Source organism: Rattus norvegicus, chromosome 1 (genome assembly GCF_021556685.1).
Source record: "Rattus norvegicus strain SHRSP/BbbUtx chromosome 1, alternate assembly SHRSP_T2T, whole genome shotgun sequence".
NCBI classification, from domain to species: Eukaryota; Metazoa; Chordata; class Mammalia; order Rodentia; family Muridae; genus Rattus; species Rattus norvegicus.
Genome location: NC_141534.1, coordinates 10,143,851 through 10,166,785, shown reverse-complemented (window position 1 = coordinate 10,166,785; position 22,935 = coordinate 10,143,851). Strand labels below are relative to the sequence as shown.

The 22,935-nt window shown below is 41.2% G+C and overlaps 2 long non-coding RNA genes across 2 annotated transcripts in view; one reads left to right on the top strand and one right to left on the bottom strand.

Moving 5' to 3' along the window:
* Nucleotides 1-22,935, top strand: part of LOC148006840 (uncharacterized) — a 43,334-nt gene that overhangs the window by 18,381 nt on the left and 2,018 nt on the right. The window contains exon 2 of the long non-coding RNA XR_015649001.1: nucleotides 12,155-12,297. This is a non-coding gene — a long non-coding RNA (uncharacterized LOC148006840). The remainder of the gene's footprint in view (nucleotides 1-12,154; nucleotides 12,298-22,935) is intronic.
* LOC108349488 (uncharacterized) lies at nucleotides 157-7,814 on the bottom strand. Its single transcript, XR_015649000.1, has 3 exons — nucleotides 6,818-7,814; nucleotides 3,684-3,767; nucleotides 157-2,836 (listed from the first exon to the last, which is right to left on the bottom strand). It is a non-coding gene; the product is annotated as an uncharacterized LOC108349488 (long non-coding RNA).

Below are 22,935 nucleotides of genomic sequence, written 5' to 3'. Positions count from 1 at the left end.
AGTACAAGAAGCCTGGGATTACCACATGCAAGTTTATCTCTTTCACAAGAGAGGTTTAAGATTGTTCAGGATGCACGACTGTGGAGGGAACTACGTCATCGATTCACCCATTAAATGTGAACAGAAACTAGATGTCTCAATGACGTCCAAGCCATAAGCATTTATAAATAACATAAATTTTTATTTCTTGGGGCTAATAATGTAAAACTGCAAATAATGTGACCCCTTTGACAAAATTTTGTTTCCAAATTATTTACAGTATGATTCATTACAGTTACGAAGTAGCAACAAAATAATTTTATGGTTGGCGATCACCACAGCATTAGGAACTGTATTAAAGTGTTGCAATATTAGGAAGGTTCTAGAAGATTTTATGCACTTGTCAAACTTAGAGAATACCTATGTCATGACATAGTCAGGAAAACTCTCTCTGTATATGCTATAGATGCATGTTATCGAAGAATTAAAACAAGCTAATTAGAATGTCAATCATCTTTCCTTTCTGTGTGGAGAACAAATAAAGTCCACTCTCAGCAGACTTCCACTATATAATACATTATTATTGATTGTAACCCCATGTTGTATAATCATGTCAAAAACACATTCACTTGTGCAACTGACCTGCGTTTCCGTCAGCCTGTGTCTCTGCCCTCCCTGCCACCACCTCCCTGGCTCTGGTTAAACAATATTTTGCTCTCTGCTTCCGTAATTTTTTGTTGTGGTGGTTTGCTGTGTTTGTTTTTTTTGGTGCTGTTGTCTGTCTGTTTGTTCATTTCTTTGTTTTGACCATATATGTAAGAGAGATCACGAAGCATTTCGATTTTCCTGCCTTGTCCTTGTTTATTTCACTTCGCATGTCATTGAGGTTAGTCCTGCTGTCAGAAGTGACATGATTTCTGAAGGCTGAATAGATTCTACTGTGTATATGGGACACATCTACTCACCTATAATGACTGCTTGGGTTGATTGCATGTTTTGTGGATCACACTGCAAGCATAGGTAGACAGACATCTTTCAATTTGGCAATGACTTTTTCTGGGACTGAGAATCGAACTCATGGGCATGCTTTACTGTTGAGCTACTCGCCTAGCCTCCCACGGAAAGACTCCCGCTCATTTGACTGTGTACCCAGAAGTGCTATTACTACATCCGAGAGCTTTTAGGGTTTTGAGGGACCTCCATCACGGTCAGGCCAAGTCCCACTTCTGACAGTGGTGTACAAGTGTTCCCTTTTCTCCTCACCCTCTGAACTTTCGTCGGTTTCTTATTTTATGAGGGTAGCCATTCTAACAAGTGTAAGCTTTGTCTCCTGTAGCTTCTAGTTTGCATTTCCACGATGATTCCTGAGAAGTTATCTTGAAGTTTGTGAAGATAACTTATAAAGCAAATTCAGTTCTTCATTACTCTTTCCCTCTCTCATTTTCAAGAGGCATTTTGTGAACTCTATGCTTTCAGGGAGCCCATTTTAAGATTGCCCCCAATCCTTACATGTGAAATTCTTTCTTCGATTAGAAAAAGACACACAAATGGGCAGAAAACAATTTATCCCCCACTCATTATACTTCAGCAACCTCTCCTTGGTTCTCATAAGTCTGACTAAGGCCGCTAGCCCATCCCTTGAGACCATCCCTTGTTAGTAAATTGAGTAATGAGCTACAGTTCTTGTTGGCATGACAAAGAAACTATGAAAGACAAGAGCGAAGTCTTTTCCTCAAGGCCTTTAATGCAAAAGGTTCCAGGAAGAACCATTTTCTGTCGATTCTAGATATGCACTGAACTAGAAATCACCTAGGACTTCTCTTTTTGTCTAGCCTTCTTCAAAGAAAACCCACATGGGCCTGCTTAGTTGTTAGGTTAACCTTAGGAACTAATGAAAAAACAAACCATGGCTTAGAAAAAGTCCCAAGGACCAAAGGGCCATACAAATCAACTAAGTCATACCCTGAAACTCTCCTGCTAGACACTGAGGTTGTGGTTAAGGGACTTCACAATTGTTGTTATAATAGCATCAAACCCTAGGCACACCCCTCTTCTATATACCTCTGTGCTACAGGGCCCACCTCCAGATTCAGAGCCGCTGTCTCTACACTTCATTCAAAAATGCAACAACAGTCATATGGATGTCACATAGCATCATGCCCATGGGGAAAATGGGGAGGCACTGCGAAGTGTGTGTGCTCTCTTTCCCTCTGGATTATTAGCATGGCATTCTCCTTTAGTCCTGCTTTCAGTCCCGTAGGCTGCTGAGGGCTGTATAGTAATGTTTCAAGAAAGGAGAATGAAATAATGGAATAAGTGCTGCACATTGGTTTTATTTTTCTTATTAATCTTAATAATATCTGTGTGCATCCTTACTTTTGTAATTAATAGTTTATAGATGAGCAAGTGCAAGCTCAGAAAAATGAATTATACCTTATTTAACTAACAAGTGGAAAAGCATAATCCACATCTAAAAATGGACCCGGCACCAGTGAATATATATTTTGCAATTTGCATCTTTTTCAGAGCTTTTTGTTATTTATGTAATAAGTATATGGATTTAGGCTCTGTTGTTTGGTTGGACAAGGTCTGTGTTTAAAGGTTCGTTCTGAAGGCTAGGGAGCTGGATCAGGGCATAAAGCACTTGCCAGGGAAGTGTGAGGATCTGAGTTCAAATCCCCAGAAGCCACACACAAAAATAAGCGTGGGAACACACATGTGACACACATACGTACAAAAACAGGCATGGGAACACAGGTCTGCAGTCTCGTGCTCCTATGGTGAAGTAGTAGGGAGGGAGGAGAAGCCCCAGAAGCTTACGGGTTGTCCAGCGTGGCTTATCAAACCAGAAGTAGCTCTGTCACAAAAACGGAGTGGGAGGAAAGGTTGATAAGTCCACAGATCCAACGCCCACAGACACAAAATAGAAAAACATTTTAAATGGCATCTTATTAATTGTATTTGTGGGAGGCATTACAGCGTGTCACGTGAGTGTATGGAGGCTAAAGAACTGCTCTGTGAGTCATCTATCTCCTCATATCATCCATGGGGTTCTGGGGAATCTGACTCAGGTCTTCAGTCTTGGCATCAAGCTCCTTTGCCCGGTGAATCATTTTGCTGGCCCCTATTTTTTTTTTTTTTTTTTGTAAAAAAACCTGGCTCTTTAACACTCCAGTAAGAGATTATCAAGGAAACATTCTCAATTCTACCATGGAGGTAACAAGAACTCCTACTCATGGGATAGCTGTTAAAATGAATAAAACACCATGCCTTATAGTCAAGCCACAAGGATCAACATAGCAAGACTAGGTCTAGCTAAAACAGTGCGCACCTCGGGCAAGGCTTTGTTATTTAACTTTCCTGGTCAAGGGTACTCATGCTGATGTTTAAAATACGAGCCTGTCTTCCTCTGTCTAAAAGGTCACAATTTCCCTATGGATAGTTTCTGCTCCTCTTGAAAAAGGCAGTCTTTTTCATAAATAACAGAGCAGCCTAGTCTCAGTACTGTTCTAATCTTAGACACCCCAAACAATATCACAAAAATGTACATTTGTCAGTGGTGATGACAGCTCTTGAATCTCTCTATTCCATGGTGAGTTTGTTTGATCCTTTTCTTCTACAGCCAGGGCATCCAAAACAAAAGTTCTAAGCTGGGATGTTTCTGGGCTTGAGAGACTGCTTGTGCAGGGGTTAAGAGCACTCACTGATCTTGGGTCCAGTTCCCAGCATCGATATGGGACGGCTCGCGAACATCGGTGACTCTAGTTCTTGAAGCTCTCTTCTGGCTTCTGCACACATGAAGTGCATACACATATACTCAGAGCACACGCACATGCATACAGTTAAAAATAAGAATATCTTAAAACATCTAGAGTATATTTCTGAAAACAAATGAGCAAACAAGAAAACATGACTCCATTCTGAAGGGTAAGGCATGGAAAGAACTCAATTTTGAATCAGGATAGAGCTTTGGGCAAAATCTGAAGCAAGTCACACCCTCCTTTCCTAAGCATTTTGGCAAGCCTCGTGAGACGTGTATGTACTCTCAGCTAACAAGGACTCTCAATGACATTTCAAAGTTCAGCCGCAGAGAAGCCTTTTAGACTTTAGGCTTTTCATTAGATCTTCATAGATTTGGGGAAGAGGGAAGATATAGACCACTACGATTTGGAAAAGAGATCAATTCAGCAATTCTTCGACTTTCAGAAACCACAGGGGGTGGCCTTTAGTATCTGGTATCCTGAACTTTGACAATCGTGTCCTTACACATCTCCTGAGGTGGAAGGGCTGTCTGTCTGTGCACCTGATGAAAGATGCTCCACCTGCTGTCTCGGTGTTCCCAGCATGCTAGTAGGCTACTGGGAGGGCGGAAAGGAGAGATGAAGCCAACAATCCCATTGTGAGTGGGTTCTAACAAAACTATTGATTGGGTTTGAGAAGTGTTTAGTAGATTAAGACAGATCTCAAAGGTCTGATGACCTGAGTTCGACCCTTGGAACCCCCACAAAAGTTGAATGAAGAGGATCAATTCCATTAACTTGTACTCTGGCCTCGACACCCATACTGCAGTAGTGCATACAGTGTGCATGAATGTCTCCCTGTACACATCACACACACACACACACACACACACACACACACTCATACACACACACAAACACACGCACACACACATACACATCACACACACATATACACACACACAAACATACACACACACACACACTGGTAATGAATAAAACCTTAGATAACATAATTTATTATTAATCTGTTTGTTTGCTTATATTTTTAATAGGCTTCCTAAACTGATACCTCAATACATTGGCCATGTTGGTTTTGAACTCACAAGTACTAGGATGATAGGTTTAAACCATCACACTTAGCTTACGCTGTGGGGATGGGTGTGCTCATAACAAGGCTCATTCTTCCAAAACAAAACTAATAATGCTTGCTATCAAGCCATATGTTTAGATTTCTAGATGATAAAGCATGGACATATGAAATTAATTAGTGGATCGGGGAAGTGGCTCAGTGAGTAAGTTGTGTGCTGTATAAGCAAACATGTGGACTGATTGTAGGACCCAGAACTGCAAAAAAGCTAGGCATAGCTCCATGAGTCTTCAATCCCTATTCTTGGTGAGTGGAAACAGATAGCTCCTGAAAGCTTTATGGCTATTTAGTTTAACCTAAAACACAAGCTCTAGATTCAGTTGGTAGCCTATAATAATTATTGTTATAAATATTCTTGTATATTTATACATATACTTCATATATATATATATATATGTATATATATATTTGAGAGATGGCTCAGTGTTAAGTAATGTGTACTTCTCTTCTAAAAGTCCTACATTTTGCTCTTGGCATTCATGTTAGGTAGCTCACAACTACTGTAGCTCCAGTTTGAAGGGTTTCAATGACTCTGGCCTCTGAGGGTGCCTGTACTCACATACACCTAGCCACACACAGACATGCATATATACATAATTAAAAATGAGAAAAAATAAAGCTAAAACCACAACAAAGCTGGGAGTGATTCAAGAAAACATGAAATCTCTGGCCTCCATGAGAGCCTGCATGGCCAAGTGTAACTCCATATACATATGCGAACATTCATACCACACAACACACACACACACACACACCACACACACACACACACACACACACACACACACACACACACACAGAGGTGGTGGGATTTATTCGCTAGGATTTAAAGTCACGAGACGTGGGCTTTTCGTATCAATTTACCTTTAACTTTGTAGGGTCATCTTATCTAATCATTTCATTTTTCTAATCTTTAACATTGTTAATTAAGTCTTGATTTAAAAAAAGTCTTTCAGTCTCTTCCACAAATATGTTTCTACAATCCTGAGTGGGATAACAAGTCAAGGCTAGAGAGTCTGACGGAATAGAAGACTAAGAAATGTGCCACAGACTGTGTGGATAAGGGCTGCTTCTCAGTGGACACCCAGGATGCATCTGTGGTGACATAATAAAACGATAACAACCAAACAAGCAACAAAACTAATGGTCTGACAGAGAGGAATTAGTGAAGCTGGAAATATGCCATTGATTTTGTATATTTTTCTTATTAACCTACTAGGGCAAGTCAAAAAGACCTTCCACAAACTGATAGTTTTGTCTTGATCTAAACTTCCATTCTCTCTTCCACACCCCATTCTTTTGCACGTGAGTGTGTGCGATCCATATATATGGAGAGAGAGAATATATCATCTACCTCTCCTCCCATACATATCTGTGTGTATGTAGTCATGTACATGCACATATCCATTTATATATCATGCACAATATACATTTCACCTTTACAGATACACTAACCCATGTGCTAGATGACCCCAGTGTACCGAGAAGTTGCTGAATTGGTCAGGGTTTTTCTGTTACAAGCAATGTAAACAGATTCTGGACCATGCATGGTGAAAGTATGTTTACTGTGAGTGGCTAATGCGCTCGTAGAGGTGAAGGGGAAGCACAGGAACCAGGGTAAGAAAGCTCAGGAAGTTGCGAACTCTGGGGGTTTTGTGGCAACAAAAGCCTTGACTTCATCTGTGAGCGATTAGAACCAAAGGGAGTGAATTTCAACTGCCGTTTCTGACTTTAGGCTCAAGACTCAGGATCTCAGCAGACAAATCTGGTCCCTGTGGCTTTAGCCTCATGCTTATCTCTTGACAGGCTGTGAGAAGACTGCTTGCTTTTTGCTTTCAAGACTACACGACAGGGAGATGGAGACTGTCTTAGTTACTGTTCTATAGCTGGGATAAGACACCATGGCCAAAGCAACTCAGAGAAGAAAGGGTTTCTTAGAGGAGCTTACGGTTTCAAAGGCTTAGTCCACGACCGACCGCACGACCACGAAGGCAGACGAAGGCAGGAGGCGCAGCAGCAGAGCAGGCATGGTGTGGTGTTGGAGCTGAGAGCACCTTTCTGTGAGAACCTGTTTCACAAGTTCCTGAGGAATGCAGGCTTTTATCTAACTGCCAGAATTCCTTTTATGGTGCAGCCTGGACTGGGCTAAGACTGTCATTTCTGAACATACCAACTTCCTGAGGCCTAACGCTCGTCTAATTTGCGAAGATTCTTCTCAGTGACCTAACCACTGGCTGGCAGGCCCACCTTCCCCACCCTCACATTGGGCATCCCAATCTGCACGTGTTGTTATCCAGCTTACATACATCTTCAGGATTTTACAGTGCACGTAGGGCAGAGGACAGAGTGGCCATGGAAGTGGTGATTACTTACACTTTATATCTTGATTCATAAACTTAGGGATCTCCACGAGTGAGCCCCCTGCCCTCAGGGGTAAAACTTCCCACTGCTCCAGGCTGCTCTGGTGAGAGACAGCTGCTCTAGGATAGCCACACCTTCCTCTCTGTGTCAGGAACCTCAGAGGCAGGAAAATCCCAACTCAGACTCCCCTTAAAAATCAGTCCCAGATCCTGCTAAGACTGAACCCCCAGTGAACTAGACTGTTGGGGGGAGGGCGGAAATGGGGGGAGGGTTGGGAGGGGAACACCCATAAGGAAGGGGAGGGGGGAGGGGATGTTTGCCCGGAAACCGGGAAAGGGAATAACACTCGAAATGTATATAAGAAATACTCAAGTTAATTAAAAAAAAAAAAAAAATCAGTCCCAGAAACCTAAAGTGGGAATGTGGCTCATGGCCTTCCAGTTTCCCAGTAGAAGTGTATTGTACCAGATCTTTGTCCTTATTTTAAAACCACATGCATTATTCTACCTCTATCAGGAATCTGCTGTTACCCTTTAGCTCAGAGCTCTCTCCACCTTTCTTCAATCGCTTCCTTGTCGATGTGTTTCAAGCAAACCCAAATGCTGTTTTGAGACTCCATAAAATGGCTTTCTTTTCTACAGAGGAGCTCCTTACCCAACACAAGTCTTTTCATAATTTTATCTCCAGACGTGCACGGTGTGTTTTCCACAAGGATTTCTGGTTATTTTAAAAGTTGCTCTGGTTTGTATTGTAACCGCTGCATTGTCCTGACCACCCACCAGTTCCTTGTTTTCCATGCAGAATACGTGTTTCAGCCAGCATTTCTGATGAAGACTCCTACCTCCTGGAGAGGAAGTTGGGCAGTTTTGCCTTTATTAATTGGCCATTACACATAGACATTTCAATGAGGGCACAGACTCAAATGCTACAATGAGGTACAGGTGTTCAAAGACCTAAGTTTCCTGTAAACAAGAAAACAGAATAAAAAGACATCCCAGTGAAATACCAACTAAGGGAAGGTTTCAGAGGATGTATCCTTGTTAGTCTTAAGCACAGAGACAGTACAAACACTTTTAAAGGAATTCTGCGCATTTCTTAAGATACTCTGCTCCCATGAATATCCTAGTAAGAGCACCAGTGGAAGGGGAAGCCCTGGGTCCTGCTAAGACTGAACCCCCAGTGAACTAGATTGTTGGGGGGAGGGCGGCAAGAGGGGGAGGATGGGGAGGGGAATACCCATAAAGAAGGGGAGGGGGGAGGGGGATGTTTGCCTGGAAACCGGGAAAGGGACTAACACTCGAAATGTATATAAGAAATACTCAAGTTAATAATAATAATAATAATAAAAAGATACTCTGCTCCCTAAATCAAGGGCCTATCTCAAGGAAGAGCCTCATCATGTCTTCTCAATGGCATGTGCTATAGGGTTCCCAATTTATAGCACTCAGGGTTCTCAATGACTCAGAAATCAAGTGGCTGTACGTTCATTACCCATCTAAATACATCTAGAAGAATATTCTTTCAGTAGAGTTTCCTCAAGCACATCTGTCTCCAGTCTTTGTAAATCCACACCCTCTTAAAGTTTTTCTCCAATTCTCTCCAGATATTGCAAAGTAATGAGGTACTTTCTCATATTTTTACAAGCAGTCACCTGAAAGGTCACACACTAGCGACTTCGTGTTTTCTAATTTGTACTGTTTGAATGTGGCCACAGGTTAGAGGTCAAGTGACATCCATGGGCAGGGTCAATTTTCCAGATGCTGCCATGGCCATCCATCACCTTTATGACTATTATAAATCCCCCAAACTCTAGCCCTAGCTACTTCCTAACTTTTTTCCCTCCATGTCTTTTACCACAAATAACTAAGGAAGAAGACGACTGTAATCCTTCTAACACTTTCCTGGAAATTTTAGTTGGCGAGATCTTTTAATGGTAGGAGGAGAGAAGAGAAACGCCAGGACAAAATCTGCCCCTGAGGAGTTGCAGAAGATGCTTCAAACCAAGGAGAGAAGAGCAGGAGAGAAAATGTCCTAGTCAGGGTGACTAGGGCAGTGATGAAACATGACCAGAAGCAAGTTGAGGGAGGAAGGGTTTATTTGGCTTACACTCCCACATCACAGTCCATACTTGAAGGGAATTGGGTCAAGAGCTCAAACAGGGTGGGAACCTGGAGTCAGAAGCTGGTGGAGAGGCCATGAGGGGTACGGTTTACTGATTTGCTTCCCCTGGCTTGCTCAGCCTGCTATTTGATTGAGTCCAGGACCCCAGCCTAGGGATGGTACCACCCAGAGTGGGCAGAGCACTCCCTCATCAACCGCTAATTAAGGAAATGCCTTAAGGCTTACCTATAGCCAAATCTATACCTATACTCTATTGTTCCCTCCTCTCAGATGACTCTAGCCTGTGTCAAGTTAACATAAATTCAATGAGCACAAGGGAGAAGGGTTTTTAAGGAGGTTAGCTATGATGAGTTTAGTTAATTAAAAAAAGAGGTCATGAGTTTGAAAGACAGCAAAGAAATTTGTTGGGGGGCAGGGGAGAGGAAACAAAACGGAAACAAAAAGAGGAAATGATAATTATAATCGAAAGACAGAACTAAAAATTAAAAAGAAAAAGAAGCCAATTGAATGCCATTCTCTCCCTGAAGTGTTCCAGTGTGGTTCAGTCACCTCTTTCCACTGAGAAGACCTCTTGTTGAAGTTAACATTACAGCAGCCCCACATGTTACCTTGCTTATGGCAACTTTTAAAAACAAACTTCTAGGCTTTTGTTTTGGGTGCCTTTTATAAAAATTTGCCGATATTTTCATTTACTATGAATTCCTAAGGAGGATTATCTCGAGGGGAGGTGAGCCGTTTAGACAGCAGTGGATTCTCGACTAAGGACACAGTGAGGTAGAAGAACAAAGGCAGTCTGTCTTGAAAACAAATGATGTAACCTCAGAGTGCACATGAACTGCCTTTGGCTATAGAAAAAGCATGGAGTAAGGCAGATAGCAGCCTCGTCTAAGCAAATAATCCATGGACAGCATACGAGTGGTTTGAATAATAACAGTAAGGATCTTGTTTGCATAGGGAAGGTCTTTATATTCACTGCAAACCAGGGACTCCGTCTTCGTGCCAGGATTTGGTTAATCTCTAGTTCGAACACACACACACACACACACACACACACACACACACACACACACACACACACACCTTTCTCAAATAGAGGCATGTTATCTAAAGCTAAGATTACCAGAAAAGAAATCTTCCCTATAGAACAAGTTCTAGTGGATGCTAAGAATGCCCCCAGGAAGGGGCTCTTGGCTCACTACTCTGCAATATAAAAAGAATCAGAATAGAATAGATGCCTTCCCCGTCCCTTTTAAGAAAAGAATGCCTGCAATGTCTTCAGCAAGCATCTCACTCGGTTTATCTAGCTCTAAATCCGAGAAACAGTTTATCTCCTCCTTCCGCCTCAGAATCCAAGTTCCCCCAGTTTTACTCAGATAGAGCCCAAAACATTCATTTAGATTCAGGAGCATTCCAGAATTACAAAGCAAGTCAACGCAGCAGAAGAGAGACCTCACAGATCTGCCCTCCAAGCGACAGAGTTGTCCTCCCTCTGAGCTTCCTGATCTTCGTGCTCCAGCTCAAAAGGGACTGACCGTCTTACTTCCCTTATGTTCTCAGCATTGTGTTGCATTTCATTTGCTCATGGATTCTTCCCCTCCTCCCCCCGGAGCTGAGAACCGAACCCAGGACCTTGTGCTTACTAGGCAAGCGCTCTACCACTGAGCTAAATCCCCAACCCCTGCTCTTGGATTCTTTAAACAAGTACAAGCGTGCTTATGGGGATTATTGACCTGCAGTTCTGTTGACTGTGGATTAGTGTCAGCTATAGTGTTAACTTTGTGGTTTATTTCATGCTGCTAATTGTACTGGGGTAAATTAGCTTCGCAGAGTGAGTTGCAAGGTGGTCTTCTTCCCTGGATTTTCAGGTACAATCTGTGTGGGATTAACTTTTTTTTTTAATGTTTATAACAGCATAACAGTCAAGTCACATAAAGGATTTTCCTTGTAAAAGTGTTGTAGTTATGACATCATTATGTTTACTTAGTGGCGACTATTCAGATTTCCTGTTTCTTTGGAAACCACATTTGCTTTCTTTCCGTCTTTAATTTTATTGTTGTTTTGTTTCGCTTTCATTTTTTTTTTCTTTATTGGTTTGGGACAGGATCTCTCTAGGTGGATTAGGCTGGCCTAGAACTCACAGAGAGCCACTCACCTCTGCTCCCCAGGTCCTGGGATTAAAGGCATGTGTCTGTCACAACACCAGGACTCTGATACTTGCTCTTTTGGCCCTGTTGTGTTTTGTTTTGCCTTCCGGTGGCTGTTTTAAAAATCGCATGCATTTACTCTAACAGTGTAAAGTCCTCCATTATAGTCCCTTCTGATATCTTCCTTACGGTTCACTTTTTGGGTTTTTTTATTCGTTTGTTTGTTTTGGTTTTGTTCCTGTTCTATTTAGTCCTTTTTTATGCCCTAAATTAGAAGCCGACATGATCAACTCTAGCTTTTCTTTTCTTTTAAAAGGAATATCGAACACCATAAGTTTCTCATGAGCCACTTAATTTCATTACACAAATTTTAATATAAAACACATTCCTTATCGATCATCTCAAACTATTTTTTTCATTATTTTGGTTTCTTCTTTTGACTAATGAGTTACTTAAAATCACGTTGTTCAACTTCCAAATACTTAAGCGATTTCTGTTTTAAACTTAAGCTTAACTGGGCTATTGGGGAACACATGTTTGTATGACTTCGGTCCTTTTGTATTGTAAAAACAACCAGAGCTGTGGCCTGTGTCTCTGTAGATGAGCCCTCTGCACGGGTTTAAAAGAGAGTTCATGATGCTATTCTGTATCTTCAACAGGTGCCAAGTGAGCCACACCTCCACACTTCTCACGAACTTATTTTTCTCTATCAAACACAAAGAGGAGTCTCACAATCTTGGATGCCCTCAAGTGTTTCCATTTCTCCTTTCCGCTCTATCAATTTGGAGAGCTTAGTTATCAGGTGCGTATGTGTTGACACTTGTTACCATTTGATTTTGTATTGCCTTATACATGGTTGTGAAATATTTTATATTTTTCTGTAGGATATCTGATCTACTACTGGCTCTAAGTTCTTTTTGATTACATCTATCTTACTCGGTGTGTGTGTGTGTGTGTGTGTGTGTGTGCGCGCGCGTGCGTGTTACATATGGAAGTATGTCTCCCTTTTGTGTGATGAAGTTTCAGACTTGCAGCACTGTCAGGCTCGGAGAATGGTTCTGTCTTCTCTCAGGCCCATGGGTTGTTTGGGGCACAGACGCCATATCTTTATAGTTCTTCACTCAGACAGCCTCCTCCGGTAAGTGGAGTTCACATGCTCCAGGGCTGTCCACTCAACCCCGAGCTGGTGGCTCCAAACAGTAACAGTAGCTTGTGAGTCTCAAGGCTGCAGGCTTACTACTTAGTGGGAAGGACTCAAAGTCCTGCCTGTGAATCCTCTGCACTCTCTCTTGCAGCACTGGGAGTGCCTGCGGTGCAGCACCTCTCTTATGTCTCTTATGTCAACACTATAAGTATTTCCACACTGGCATCCGTTTGGAGGGTCTTTTCATCCCTTCAATCTCAAAATCAGAAAGAAGATAAGATCACCTTTTAAGAAAGAGAGAAGAATTTATTTAAAAATAAAATCATTGGATTTAGTTAACTATTTAAGGGCAGATACGCACTGGTGACTGTTTTAAAGATAAAAGAATTATCACAAAATTTATTCTAATACGTTTATTAGCAATAATAATCGCTATAGTTTTTTTACACCTGTCTTTGCCAGACTATGTAATTGGCTGGTGCTTTATGTATATTATCCCCTATTTGATTATAGCTAAAAAGGAAACCTGGCAAAAAGCCATTCAAACGCTCATTAGTAAATAATGGATGTAAATAAATAAATAGAATAAGCAATGGCTTTAAATATGAGCACACATACGAGACTAGTATTTCACTCACAGACTACTCTTCCATTTTAGATGAAACATCACCAAATACCTCTTAATGTGTTCTGTATATTTTATAACTCAGCAACTTTTAATTTGCTAATAACAAAACTTAAAACTCCCAATTTGTTTATCAATATAGCTTCAAAAGTTAAACAACAAAGAACACAATTTTTAAAATTATTTTTTTTTACAATGATTCACTAAGAGAGACTGTCTCCGTGAAGTGACTGCAACCATTTCAAGCACATTGGAAGAGCAAGTTTAGTCCTTAATCGACATGGCTTCGCACTGCATCAGGATGAGGAGACTGAACCCCACGTAGTGCCTACAGCAGTTGAACAATGGTCCCCTGAAGCTTACCTAGAATCAGCTCATCTAGCCATCAATGACCTGGGCTTTGACCACAAGAGTAAAGTTTGTTGAGTGTAACAGATCTTGGAAAGTGAGATCCCTGATTCATAGTCACTAGGGGGAAACCATAAAAAGTAACCACACATTCACAGGTGGGAACTTCATCGATCCTGACAACAGTTGTTATTTAAATCAATGAGCAGATAAAAAAGGGAAAATATGAAAACAGAAAAGTTTTCATAAACAGAAAAGTTGATATTTACAGTCAACTGTACCAAACTTCATATCCTGTGGCATTGTCTGGCATCAATAGGAGGAGCCCTTGGTCCTATGAAGGCTCTTTCTCCAATGTAGGGGAATGTCAGGGTGTCCAGGCAGGAGTGGGTGGGTGAAAGGGGGAGTATCCTCATAGAAGCAGGGGGAGGGGTTATGGAAGAGGGGTTAACTGGGAAAGGGGATAACATTTGAAATGTAAATACATAAGCTATCCAATAAAAACTTAAAAGAATAACAAACAAACAAAATTTGACCCTGTTGGTCTTCTGAACCATCACCTAAAAAGCATACACAGGCTGGACCTAGGCCCCTTGCACATACGTAGCTGATGTGCAACTTGATCTTCATGGGGGGTCCCAAACAACTAGAGCAGGGGCTAGCCCAAACATGGTTGCCTATCTGTGGGATATATTCTTCTAGCTGGACTGCCTTATCTGGTATCATGAGAAGATTTGCCTAGCTCCAAAGAGACTTGATATACCAGGCTGCAGGGGATACCCTGGGGGAGGGAGGGCTCCACCCTCCCAGAGGTTAAGGGGGTAGGGAGTGGGTGAGGGGGAAACAGGGAAGAAGAATAGCAATAGGGATATAAAGTGAATGAATTAAAAAAAAAGAGTATAGTCTTGCAACCTGAAAATTCTGTAGAATTCCACCCTCCTTTCTCATTTACCAGGTAGTAGTACAATCACTCCAACAATGCTTTTGGTTTTGCTCAAATATTTAATGCCAGCAAATGACAGTGCACAGTAATGTAATGGTGAGAGAGGAGAGTTTTCTGTGATATATATATATATATATATATATATATATATATATATATATGTGTGTGTGTGTGTGTGTGTGTATGTATGTATATATGTATATATATTACATATATCTTTCATATGTATATTAATTATATGTTCTCTCAACACACACACACACACACATGCATATGTCTTAGTTAGGGTTTTACTGCTGTGAACAGACACCATGACTAAGGCAAGTCTTATGAAGGACAACATTTAATTGGGGCTGGCTTACAGGTTCAGAGGTTCAGTCCATTATCATCAAGACGGGAGCAGGGTACCATCCACGCAGGCAAGTGCAGGCAGAGCTGAAAGTTCTACATCTTCATCTGAAGGCTGCTAGCAGATTACTAATGTCCAGGCAGATAGGAGTAGAGTTTTTAAAGTCTACACTCACAATGACACACCTACTCCAACAAGGCCACACCTCCAAATAGTGCAACTCCCTGGGCCAGGCATATACAAACTACACACACACACACACACACACACACACACACACACACACACACACACACGCACAGAGTGATATCAATGTAAATGCATGAAATCCCACTGGACATCATGCAAAAAATGGTTAAAGGATACTTTATGTGTATGTGTTATGTGTATTTTACTATAATAACGGGAACAAAATATCAGTATATGGCTATGTATGGTTATAACTGTAATTCAAAAAGATATTTCGAAATGCTTCAATAAGAAAAGAAACTGTAATAAAACTGCGTGCTACATAGTTAGCTAGTAGACAGAACAGGAGACAAGAGCTGAATGATTTCTCCTGCGTGCACAAAGGCAGGAAAGTTAGGCTCTGGCGGGGGCATTAAGCTCAGATGTTCTGAACACCCACTGAGCCCAGCTCTGTTCGTTCTGTCAATATGAAAACATTCAGCCACCCAAAGTCTTTCCTCTCCTCAGGGATTGCACCACACATTCACGGCCCAAGATCTGTGTCCTTACTCCAGGGTGTGTCGGCCAAACCATGAAAATTTGAGATGGCAGAATCTTTTATACCACAAGTTTAGGAATGCAAACGACCCACGGTCTCTGTGATGAGAATATAAAGACACAAAGCAGAATCTGACCTATGAGTTAGTAAGAAATTTTGCCTATTTATCCTGTGAATGAACTTCGCTTTCTTCACCTCAGGGAATCTGCGGTGTTTGTTTCTCTATAAAAACCCGATTCTATTTTGAAATTACTAACCACCATTTTTACTATTTTTTAAGCTTCTGCTTTGCGGGCTACTTTACTAACGTGATGGGAATGCAGCGACCGCCAAGGCTGGTAGCATTTTATTTATTTATTAATGGTAGCATTTATTCCAGTCTATAGATACGGAACTAGGTCAAGGTGAGAGAATTTTCGTCATAGACCACTGGGCAACAACACAGTTGTCTTTCCATCTCAGCTCCGATAGCCCTCAAGTGGCACTTTTCTTAGAGGACCCTCAGCTCTATAGGAGCCCCAAGGAGCTCACTCTAACACTCCCAGGTCTCAGAACCTCTCAATTTCTTACCTTCAGAGACCTCTATTCCAAGGCTCGCGTTTCCTAAACGGCTACTCTTTGTGAACCAATTCGAGCAGAACTGATTCCACATAGCTTTTCCTAGCCATTCCTGTCTCTCGTTTAACAGTCAAGTCTCGTGTTTTCAATCACATTTCTTGGCCTGGGGTGGCACTTTCTGTTTCCAATTGCTCTGTCTCTGGCAGTCAACTTAAGCAATAAAATTAGCTTCTTCAAGACCGGCAGAGAGAAGATACTATTAAAGCCATTATTAAAGAAATGAAAATAATGATTAAAATCTGGCAATAGCATGCTGGATAGTAAATGGATAATCAAAAGACCAGTTAAAAGTTAAGGATGTTGGATCCCCCAACAGCAGGAGCAGGGGCTGCCCCTGAATCTACTGCCTGCCTATTGATCGTGTTTCCCTAACTGAGCTGCCCTGTCTGGCTTCAGTGGAAGAGGATGTGCCTAGACCTGCAGTGACTTGATGTGCCAGGGTTTTGGGGGTGATACCTAGAGGGGGGCTCCCCCTTCTCAAAGGGGAAAGTCAGAGAGGAATGGGGAGGATCTGCATGAGGGGGTACTGAGAAAAGGGGGAAGCTGATATTGGTATGTAAAGTGAATAAATAAAGGAATTTAATTTAAAAATTACTAAGAATGAAAAAAATAAGGAAAAAGTTAAGCATGCATGAACTTTTGGGGGGAAGAGCTCAAAGATCTTTAATATGCGGATCTTTAAAAATTTTGTAAATCTCCACGGCGTAAGTTTTTATTTTCCTTATAAAAAAGGCAGGGCAGATTTTGTTTTTCTTTTATGTGTTTCATGTATGTGTCTGTGTGAGCCCATGTTTGTGCTAGCTAGAGCCAGAACTAGGAGTCAGATCCCCTAGAGATGGGGTTACAGGATGTTGTAAACTGCCTGCTGAGGGGGTAGAAACATAAAACAGGGTCCCCCGCAAGAGCAGGGGTGTTCTTAACCAAGGAGCCATCTCTCCAGCCCCAACCTGTGAATTTTAAGTCTTTGTCAGTTTTTATTTTTTACATCCAACAAAGACTATGATTTTTTCCTCCTCTCTAAACACATAGAATTTTATAAACTGTACACACCACACATTTGAGATATTTTCTAGGACTTTTAGAAACATGAGCGATTTGCCATTTTTTATTTTATTTGTTTCACATATTTCTGACAGAACATTCAGTACGACTCACTTAGCAGCATCTCAGTAAGATATAACCAAGGATGGCTGTGGTGTTGCAGTCCTGTAATGCCAGCCCCTGGGTAGCTGAGACAGAAGGATTTCAACTTCAAAACCAGACTGGGCTGCCTAGTTCCTCTGCTGGATGTCTCCCCCAATCCCATCTTTTCTCTCCAGAGGTTTGATATTTTGCATCTTCCTTGGAAGAGCAAAACATGTCTACTACCCTTCTCAAGAAAATGTTTCATTGGTTACTTTATTTTAGAGCTAGATTCATTGTAATCAATTATAGCAAATTGTCCACCTTCTTTTGTCTTAATTGACAATTAAAAGTTGTTTATGTTTACAATATCCATTGCCTCATGAAATTTGGGGTGGGGGGTAAGGATAAACTATACTTTTTTTCAATTTGTGAATTTGTATTTGTGCATGTGCAAGTGTTGGTGTGTTAAAGGCTAGAGGTCAACCTTGGTGTCTTCTCTTAGAAAAAACACATTCCTCCTCATGTTTTGAGATGCAATCTCTCGTTGGCATCTAGAACTTAAGAATCAGGTAAGGCTGGCCAGAAACTGCGAAGATCCTCCTGTCTCTGCCTCCCAAGAGCTGCGATGACAACAATGCAACCGTGCATGGCTTTTTACACAAGCACTGGGCATTGAGTCCAGGCCCTCACGCTTATACAGTGAGGAAACAAGCATGCTACTGGCTAAGCTACCTCCCCAGCCACTCTTTGCTTTTAAGTCATTTTGAATTAAATGAATACTGCCATGGTCATTGCCATGCTTACATACCCAAACACCATTCCTCTTGCTTAGCTGAGGCTTTGTGAGCATTGGTCAGTGCCTCATGCTATCTCTACAGTTAGCCTCGCTCAGTCTCAGACTTAGACTTCTAAAAGGTTGCTTGTTAGCCTCCTTGCATATGTGGGATCATCTCTATCTTCTCTATTGGTCCCTATAGCTAGAGCATGACTCACCCGCAGAGCAAGGAGTATCACCTGTATGCTGATGATTTCCCAAACATGCTAAAAGCCCCGGATACGTGTGCCAACGATCTGGTTGATTTCTATAGACATCTTCAGGCAACTTACCTCCCTCATGTCTTTGGTCTCCCAAAAGTGCTCTTCCTCTTGGGCGAATTTTCATCTTATCTGTGTAGCTGTTCAGACCTCAAATGTGAACCCCCTTATTGGTCCCTCTCTTTCCTTTAGTCTCCTGAACCCAATTACTCAGATCTCTAAAATCCGTCCAGAACCATCTACTTCTTTTAGTACCTTTTACTATCACACCCTTATCAGGGTCATTGTTGTTTTCCTCCAAGTTTACAATAACACCTACCCAAGTGATCATCCTGTTTATTAGTCAGGATTTTCCTGAGAAACAAGAGCAACAGGATGGGAAGAGAGCCTTGGAAGAGGGTGAGATCAAGAGAGAGTGTGTATGAGCAAGAAAGCAAGGGGTAGATGTGAAGGACGGGGGAGGGGGAGAGAGAGAGAGAAAGTGTTTGAATTGGTTCATGTGTATGTGGACTCTGTCTGGAAGGTTGGAAACAAAAGAGTCTATGTTTCAACTGTCTTCCGAAGGTGTCTGTTATAAATGTAGGGAGATTTGATGTTGCAGAAGTCCAAAGGCTGAAGGCCTGTCCCCGACATCTCCCCTATTTGGGCCTCTGCTGATTAGAGGAGAGCCACTTTTATGACAATCTGCTTTACTTTAAGCCTACTGATTTAAATGAGAATCTAATAAAAATAATACCTTTTCAAAAAAAAAAACCAGAAAAATGTCTGGCCAAATGTCTGGGCACTCTGTGGACCTACTAAACTGACAGGTAAAATAAACTATCACGTCCTGTTTTTAATGGTTGTCCTTTTCAAATCTGTCCTCAACTTACTAGACAATAGTCAAGTCCCTGCAGTACACCACAGACCTGTAAATAAAAGTTCTAGTCTGTACACTTACTCCTTCAACAATGTAACCCAAGGCCCTTTGCCCTGTATCCCTGCTTTCTTAGGCTATTCCTGCTTTCTTACAGCTCAAGAAGCATATTATTGTCCTTCCTTTGTATTTTCAGCAAGGAACATAGACTTCTCCTCCCTAAGCTGACAATTCTGCTCTGCTCAGAGATCTAACCACCTTCTCTATATACCGTAGGCATGTCATTTGATGATCACTTTTTAGTCACAGAATAATTTCTCTGTTATTGTAAATACAGGCTACTTAGTTTAGTCAAGCTAACTCTGCAGGTTTCTAATACCGTCCTTAAAAAAGGGAATCAAGACTATGTGCCAATATCTCTAAATGTAAAGTTAGCTTGTTTGGGTCTATAAGTAGAGTTTGAACTACATAGTTCTAAATAAAATGGCATGAAGTTCTTTGCACGAAAGAGTGTACCTTTTCTTTTAAAAATTTCTTAACTTCTCTAGGTGGAGAAAAGTATCTCTGATATTAAAATTTCCACCAAGGAGTTTCACACAGAGGCCAATTGTTTTGGGTTCACAGAGTTAGCTGCAGCTTTAGTTTTTGCCTGTCTCCTATGGGACATTTTATCTCTCCTTCCCTTTTTTGCTGTCATTCTCCCCGACGTGACCCAGCCCACACTTTCCATTTCCTGGGGTTCTACAGAACTACTCCATTCACTCTAAAAAGGAAAACTTGCATAAACTCAAATCAACAAAGCAAATATGTAATATTAACTCGTCTTTATGGCTGTGCTTGTCCCCTGCCAGTTAGTCTCATGACTACCATTATATTTCAGTGGTATATCTGTTGTTCAATACCTCTGAAATAACAATAGTCTTTCATACAAAACAAGTACTTTAAATTACTCAAGTACTTTTCACAACCAATTATATGTTCCTTTATTTATTCCTTTTGTTTTTGTCTTCCAGATCCTTTATTACTTATAAAATAGTTATTGCATTAGTTAAAAGGAGTTTAATTATATCCTGCTAAGAATTAATTCCAATTCTTAGGGGCTTACAGAATCAAACTATACATGTGATTTGTATAGTTTCCTCCAATTGGTTAGATGGCACCTTCACAATTTAGAATGCTATTGTGTTGTAGGATAGGACCAAGAGAAGAGGATGGATTGCATTCATAACAGCTTCTGGCCTACAATAATGAATGCTAATCATGCTCTGTTTACTAAGGCAACTTTTTGCCATGGCTAAGCAGAAGAAGAAGAAGAAGAAGAAGAAGAAGAAGAAGAAGAAGAAGAAGAAGAAGAAGAAGAAGAAGAAGAAGAAGAAGAAGAGGAGGAGGAGGAGGAGGAGGAGGAGGAGGAGGAGGAGGAGGAGGAGGAGGAGGAGGAGGAGGAGGAAGAAGAAGAGTAGGAGGAAGAAGAGGAGGAGGAGGAGGAGGAGGAGGAGGAGGAGGGAGAGGAGGAGGAGGAGGAGGAGGGAGAGGAGGAGGGAGAGGAAGAAAAAGAAGAGAAAACACATTCTGCTATTTGTAGAGAAAACAAACCCCTTCCCTGCACCTTAAAAAGGTCCTTACGATTCTTACAGTTAGAGCATTTAGAATAGGAAAGGTTCCTGGGTGACTCTATAAATTGATAAGAATATGCTGGTTCTGCTTTGTCTACGTGATGATGTCAGGCATAAAAAGTCTCAGATATCTGTCCTGCAGGGACAGACTAGACAAGAACCACAGCTCCTTGAGTTCTACTTTTCTCTTCATATATCTCTGACCTCATAGTTGTCAGACAGTTAATCTTCACTTGTCATAGTTCTCCCAGTTAATCTCCACTGTCAACTTGACTGGATTTAGAGTTGCCATGGATACACAACTCAGTGTGTCAATGACATGATTTCCAGATTCCTTAACTGAGGAGGAAAGTCCCATCCTGACTGTGGATGGTATGCAGGTTCAAGACCTTGAGGACTTAAAAGGAGACAAACAAGCAGAACATCAGCATTCATTTTTCTTTGCTTACTGATAGCTGACATAATGTGACAGAATGCCTTACACTCCTGTTGCCATGACTCCTCTCCTATAATGTACCTTAGCTCTTCTTAAATAACACACTTAAAAAGATCCTTCCTCCCTTTGGTCATGTCTTGTCAGCTCACAGCAACAAGAACACTAACAAGTATTTCCAATGATATCATGTTATTTATTAGCTCTCCAACATTGCCCAGCGACCCCTCATCTCCTTGTCTTGCAGAGGTCTTTTCTAACTCCATCTGGATTAATTCTTGCCACATTCCTTGACTAGGTAGCTCGCTTAATCCAAGCCAATAAAAGCCTAGAAGGAAATGTTTAAATGTAAGTTTGACTGGTTCAGTGTATCTCACTTCCACCTCCTCATAGCAGTCAGATTTCTATTTTCCCTTCAGCCTCTAAAATCTTCAACTTTATAAACTTAATAAACTTTAAAAAACCTTAGCCAGTTATTTACTAACTTTTTGGAAAATATATGTTTTCTCCTATACTGTGGCTAAATTATTCTAATGTTTCTAATTTTTACTGTAGCTCTAGACTATTCTTCAAGACTCATTAAAATCCCAATTCACTAGGAAGGTCCATTCTGCGAACAACCATTTGGGAACTTGACATTGATTTCAGAGAAAACATCAGAGGGAAAAGCTTACTCATTAACAGTTCCTTCATTCAAACACTAAGTAAGTTCTAGGTAGTGTGAAGTTGCACATATTAAACCGACAGAGATCCTGGACTTGACCTGTTTAATTTGAACTTTTGACTTTTATTTTTAAACCCATTCCTAAATAAACACTCCAGACTCACTAAGACACATGGGTGCAAACCACAATTTATAGGGTTTTCTTATTATACTTAATACCCTATTTTTGGAAATGTCTTCAAAATATCCCAAATTCAATTACTCCCGTTCATGCCATTCATTATTGTCTTGTACCTGAGTCGTGCAATAGCTGCTTACGAAGTCTCCCAGCTTCACTCACTCCTTGAACTACTTTGAGTCTGCCTCCCATAAATGAAGTCTCACTCTGGTCTACTCAGAATCACCCGGTGACTTCCACAGGGGAGGAAGTAAGACCACCCTTCCCTCTTACTAAGTCTGTGACTCGGTTCCCTGAATTAGACTTAAATAATAAAGATTAACAAAAACAACAAAAAGTACCTCAGGACCGATTGATTTGTTCATACAAGGAGCACATGCACGGAGGAGTCAAAGCTGATGAGGGCGATACATTTGCAAAGAGTTGACAAGCAAAGGACAAGTTGTTTGAGTCCTTGGCGACAGTAAATTATGGGGGTGTAAATATCTGCAGGAAAACTGATGGGCAGCACAAGTGTTTGGGGGAAATTCGTGCAGGTATCTCCAACAGAAAGAGCTGTTTCGCTTCTCCCAATATAAGGGAAGGAAGGGGCAGGGATCTCTTTAAAACAAAATTATGTTCTGCCAATGGACAAACAGAAGAAGGATGGAGAATTATTTTTGTGTGTGTGTGTTGCTTCCTAATTGTGTGTGCTTCAAAGAAATCATCAGGCAGAGGTGGCATTTGGGGACAGTAGCTTCACATCCCCTTTAATAACTTAGTTGGCAGTGAACCTTATGACT